We start from the raw sequence: 6,864 nt of genomic DNA on the forward strand, positions 1-6,864 counted from the left end.
GATTTTACTCCGATATACATGGAGAAAAGTCTTTTCCGGTATAGATTTCATAAAAGCTTATCATTATATTTAGATAACTCTAGTAATGCAAACAAAAGTGCCGAAGTAAAACCTTGTGGCTTATTTGAGAGTGCTCACATGCATGTTGGTCTCTGTAATGCCCCAGCTACTCTTCAATTCTTCATCAATGATCTATAACCTCAAATTTGTCTATGCTTTTATTAATGGCCTTTTCATAGCTTCCCGAATTTCAGAGGCTCATGTTGAGCATCTCAGAATTTTATTTGAACGTCTGAAAAGTTACGTATCCTTTTAAATACTATCTAAATGTTTATTTGGAATTACAATAGACTTTTTAGGCTTTAAAGTTTTAGACTGGTGTTGAAACATAACAGATCGTGTCGATAGCAATTTGAAATTTCTAACCCTTCAATTAAGATTTTTCACGGTCTTTTTAACTTTTATAGCTGGCTAGTACCACAAGCTACACGCATTTCGGTATTATTGTATGATTTTTTAGAAAGTATTAAAACCAAAAAAAAAAATCAACTCATAAGAAAAGAAACAAAAATAATCTACAAGATGTACTTCAAAGAATGGAGGCCGCTGAGAAGGTTTTAACGATGCCAAAAATGTCCTACCTGCCTCAACTCTCCTTCGACATTCGATTCCTGGGGCAAAATTAAGTCTACTGATCATCGTCAGTGATATTGCTATTGGTGACTCATTGATGCAACAAAAGGACCCTTATTGGGAGCTGATTACTTTTCTGCTCACAAAATCTCAACAAAAGTTTCAACATACGGCAAGAACTATTAGCCATATGCAAAAAAAAAAAAAAAAAAAACTACGAAGCATGTTAGAAGGTCAATATTTTACAATATATACGGACAAAAATACTTTAAATAAACCCGGATAAATGTAATCCTCGTCAGTTCACACAAATAATTATTATTTACCAATTTAGCATTGATAATATAGCATAAATGAGGGGAAAAAATAATACTATTTCTGATGCTGTTACTGGGGCAGAAATAAATCAAATTTCTGTTCCAAAACTTTTAGATTTTAATACTATTGCAGCTTCTGAGCAAGGTGACTCTGAAATGCAGCAATTACTTGAAAATAACAGCACTTTACTAATTTTAAATAAACATCTTGTATAGTTACTACAACTGAACTTTGATGTGATATCTCAACTGATACACCAAGATCATTGCGCTAGAGTCTTATATGAACACTTCAATAATTTTGTTCTCTCGGGAACAGAGTACACATTTGATTTAATGTCTTCTAAATATGTGTGGTTCAATATGAGATGAGATGTCAAGAAATGGATCAAAGACTGTATTGTATGTTAACGATCAAAAACACATAAGTTACGAAAACTCTCCTTGGCATCTTTGTCTGACTTGATGCTAGGGTATTTTCATATACACATTCATATAATATGTCCTTTACCTCCCTTAGAAAGGCAATACTATTAAGAATCCTAGAATCGTTTTACTAAGTCCCTTAAAGTTGTGTCCACTACTAACAAATCTGCAGAAACAGTTTGTTGTGCCCTGTTTAATGTTCGAATTTTTTTCGGATATGTTTCTGCTATAACATTAGATCAAGGTCGAGAATTCGAATCCTATATTAAGAGAAAACTGGCACAATTATTTGGTGCAAGGCGAATAAGAACTACAGTACACTCAAGAGTATCCGGCCTAAAGTGTCGGAAGGGCAGGGCGAATAACAAAACAGCCGGATATGCCTGAGTTCTATGAACTCATTTCTTTGCCCTCCAATACCAGAAGATACAAGTTTTTTTAACCAAAATTTGCTGTTATAATATGTATTTTCTCATTTCTTATTTGAGTACCAAGAACTCCATTTATCTCAAGTTACGTAGGAATTGAACGCTACGGCGGCCAGGTGATTCATAGAAGCAGTTGCCTGTAACGTGTCGAGTTAAAATAGAAGGTTCTGTACTGGTAGTTTACATATGTTTATATGCTGCACTTCACGTTTCAAGAATTTATTAGACAAAAAGTAAGTTAAATAATATAAACTGTTCACATTTTAACATAAATTTTGTAATGCGTAACTTCAATGCAGGAAACATAAACAAAACATTATCGTAAATCGTAGGTCTAATTCTTATGAAAATTGACTCAAACGGATTTTATTTTTCACTGATAAATGATTACACAGATATTAAAAGGTAACCCTAAGATAAGAGGTGTAAAAGATAACCCTAAGATTCTAATGTTTAGTGTTTGATAAAGCTCTTAATAGACGTCCGATACACTTTGACGAAACAATGAACAACGAGCAGAACGCTGCTCTTTTCCTATCACAACTTGTATTTTGCACATGACATGTAGGATGATTGTAGCAGGAGCCCGCTTCCAATGTCTTGGCAATGTTGTCAATGCAACGCCTTGCCTTCCTCATTTAATTATAATAAAAGAAAACTAGGCCGGATAGTCGCGAACCTGATACCCGGGAGTATAGTACTTCTTATCATCAGCAAACAAATGATATGGTTGATAAAATATTATGTGGATAGAAGCCCTTTCAGTAATTCTTCTGTGAGTTAGAGATCTTCACTGAAAACTGATATCAGGGTTTCCAGTGCTGATTTAGTGCATGACATCTGTTTGAGACTTCAAACTGAAGTGTGCACAGAAACAACACCTATGACTTTTTGTAACAAGCGGGAGAATGAATGCATAATGCGAAACTTTATGCATCAGTAATTCCAAATAACTAATAATAGAATTTTGAACCTACCGAATTACAAAGACTACTCCCATATTTTCTTTCGAATGCACAAAATCATTCCATCCGTCACACAACCATATATAGAACCTCATGAGTTATTATCTCCAAATAATAAAGACAACACATTCGATATGGATGAACAGAAGAAATCTGTTTTACTTGACAGAATCGCCTTTATATAACGGTGATATTGAATATTCCCATTCCAAATACAAGAATAAATGCAGATCTTGAGAAACCTTCTAAAACTTACATCATAAGAGTTGGCCTATGTATAAAATTTAGCAGGCATGACAGATGAGTAATTCACATTTCTTATCTTAAGACATCAATTATTAAATATATTTTTCTACCTTATTAATGGAAAAGTTAAAATTATTTCATCGCATTATGACATGTATTCAAGGATAATTATAAAAAGGAGATATATCTGCTAATTTTAATGTACGCACATATGACATTATATTTCCTATCGTGTTGCACTAGCATTAGTTAAACTTTAATTTTGTTTACTTGCTTCATGTAACCATATAGTCATCTCATTAAGTAAGTGTGTCTAAATCTTATTGTTTCAATTATTCATTTACAGGACCATTCCGTCATTGGGGGAGGATACTAATGTAGTGAGTATTAACTTAAGAATTTAATTTAAGTTCTTATCAATGTAAAGGCAACATGCTGATAAAAATTAGTTTTTTTTTTCACGCACATTTATCGTACCCTCCAACAACAAGCGGCAATATAAAAACATTAACTGAAGTTCCAAAATTAATTTAGAATATCTTTTATTAGCAGAGAATGAATGGTAGGAATTAAGAAAAAAAAAACATCTCAGCTATTAAAGAATCATTTTTAATTTTACTATTTTTTCTCATCAGGTGAGGCTTGGATGTTGGTTTTATGGAAATACTCAGGAATTACATATCTAAACCCTATGTTCACATACACACACACACACACACACACACACACACACACACAAAAAAAAAAAAAAAAAACCACTCAATAAGGATCAAAGGCATATTGTCAGTACTTCAGTTGCCAAAAAATCTGTAAAATTTATTAAAGAATTAGTTTTCCGCAATCCTGGCAAATTGTCAGATTTCAGGTTATCAACAATTGTAAGCAAAGCACTCAGATGATCCTAAAATAATTATAAAAAAACTGTTTTGGTATTGTCCATAACACAATTTTTAAATATTAAAATCAAGAAATAGTTCACAGAGTCTGAAGTGCGAACTTAAAGCCACGGAGTCAACTCTTTATTTTTCTCAAAACTTACTTAAACTATTAATCCTAAGACCGAATAAGATGAATTTTCTTTGCCCCTGCTGAAAACGTGACGTTCTTCTTGACACTGGAAACAGAAAAAGCTTTAAGAAACTGGGTATTAGACAAATTTTAAAAACAAGTCAAACAATAGCAAAAAAAAAAAAAAAAAAAAAAAAACGTTGAGAAGTGTTTGGAATATCCCGACTGCGAATAATATTAAGTACATTCATTTTTTTTATAATTTCACAAGTTTATATTGACTTAAAATAACTTTAATAGATAATTTTATTTACCTGAAAGGTTGATTCATACCATGATATCCTGATTTTTTTCCTTCATCGAGAAATCAAACTTCAAAAATCATGTAAAAAATATATTTTGCGAGGGCAGGGCTTTCCCAATATGTATTTCTATTTTCTATATGTATCTGTATTTCTATATGTATTTTCTCAAAATCCAAAAGGTGAGTTGATAAGTGGTATAAGGAAACAGCATGTGGAACCGATACTAGAAACAACGTTGTTCCAGTGATATCCGAGTTAGTATCATTTGGTAGAAAGAAAAAGAAAACAATAACTGCCATTTAAAAAATTTATAACGCTTGCAGAACTTTTAATGACTGAAGTTTTTTCTTAAAAGTTACTTGATTTTTGTTACTTTCGGTATTCTTTATTAACAAAGCATATTCAAGTTTTGGAGCTAGTTTTACATTATGCTACCGTAAACAAAAATGAATAAATATAGAAAGCTGGTATTTTTTAAACCTGAATATCCCGTTGCTATGTACAATCAAACTGTTGCAATTCGTGGACTAGATGATGCATGAAGGTTATGGTGATAATTAAGAAGTAAAAATTGCATATTGAAGTAATTTTAGGTAATTTTTATTTACATTCGAAGGAATGTGTGACCAGAAGTTGTAGGCCGATTCGAAAAAAGGCATTTTTGATAAAATGCATTTTGTTACTCTTAATATGTTGAGTAATACTTGATAGCTAATACTATAATAGGCAAATAATGAGAAATTTTAAAATTTTAATGAAAAACAGTCGATTTTAGAAAGTTTTTATGATATTTAAGGCTTATGATTAGGAGTGACTACGGGTAAATAACCCTAATATCTTTGCTTGCGATTTTAGCCACGGAATCGTGATTTTGTACAGTAATTAGGAAAATTTTCATTTATTATTATTTATATTATTTATCTGGCTAAAATATAAATTTTCCCTTAATTGAATATTTCAGACTCCGATTTTTTTTTAAAGAGTCATTTGAATACGATATATAATTTATAAACTCCATCAAATTTTTGAATCATTATTTGGCTTGTTATCACAATTATTTGAAATTCTGTTTTTAAGTAAGCAGGATTAAAATGGTTTCTTACTTTCTGATAACTTTCCAGATACATTATAATATCCCAATCTGTATGTTCGTAAATATGAATGCATTGATTCTAAAAGTGTCTATGAATGAATGTCAAATATAATTTAATTTTTGAATCAAATTATTCGGAAGAAATTATCTACTATAGCTTCAAATCAGCAATTTTTTTAAATTATTTCTTGCAACTGGCTTTCTCATTAATCCTCATCTTTCTAAAAGCTTCAGCCTCATTTCAATTTAAAAAGGAATAAGCGACAATGGAATGGGGAAAGATCTACATTAACTGAATAATTTAGTTATTTTAACGTTCTGTTTTAAAGCAACACTAGGGCTGTTTTGGTACGGACCTCTCAAGTTTGAACCACCGTCAGATGACAAGTACGAAATCTTGAGCTGGCACCCCTCTCTCCAAGCTTTCAGGCCACACCAGTGGGAGGGCGTTTGGCCCCGACGAATTTAACGCGCATCAGACTCGCTTACACGGTGGTTCTTCGGTAGAATATGTTCCGAAGCCGAGACCTTACTACCAGGTTACCACGGTCCTCTGCATCATTTTGTTTTTATATTTCAATTCTGTACCTTGTCTTATTTGAAAAGAAGCTAAGTTGTGGAAAGAAGAAAAAATTTCATGCCATTGCCGAATAAGAAAGTTTAAATGCATTCATTGGTCTTAAATTCCTAAATCTTGTTCTTTTATGGTTCAAGAAAATGAAAAATTGCTGAAATTTTGTACTTTCTTCAGATATTGAAACTTTCCATTATATATATACGTGCACATAGTGAAGGCTCATAGATGAAAGAATTGTTTTAAATGTATTTTTACTTATGAAAATATTTATTTTGAATTGATGGAAACTAATATTTGAACACCATTCATTTTCAATTGCTGGAGAGGCAGAAATATCAAACTCTTTCAATAATTAAACATTTTAGTCTTGGAAAAATGAGTGGAATTTAGAGAAATGTTTAAAATGAAATATTTAAGCCTCACTGACGACAAGGGAAATTTCTTTTTTTTTATGTACAGATGGTATTCTAAACTTATTAAATTTTATTCAGATTTCTAAGTTTTATTTTCATGGAATCCGATAAACTCTTATTTTTTCATAAATTAAAAAATTTAGAAACTATTTTGGCATATTCACTCAATTTGATTATAGTAATAATGTAATTTTAAAGTAAGCGAAACACGGAAAATACAATACAAATAAGCCGCAGTAATCTTCAGTTATGATAGAATTTTTATCACTTAGTTTCAAAACTTCCGATTGTAGCATCTGTAAACAATTTTCTGTAAATTTGCTTGTAAAAAATATTTAATTACAGGTAAAAAATATTTAAAAAATTTAAAGTGATGGATTTTTTTTTATGCATAAACTTGCTATATAAACAAAATTATCTTCAGGTTTGTTAAAAGGAATTTTCTTTTGCAGC

The sequence above is a fragment of the Argiope bruennichi genome, chromosome X2 (genome assembly GCF_947563725.1).
Source record: "Argiope bruennichi chromosome X2, qqArgBrue1.1, whole genome shotgun sequence".
Classification (NCBI taxonomy): domain Eukaryota; kingdom Metazoa; phylum Arthropoda; class Arachnida; order Araneae; family Araneidae; genus Argiope; species Argiope bruennichi.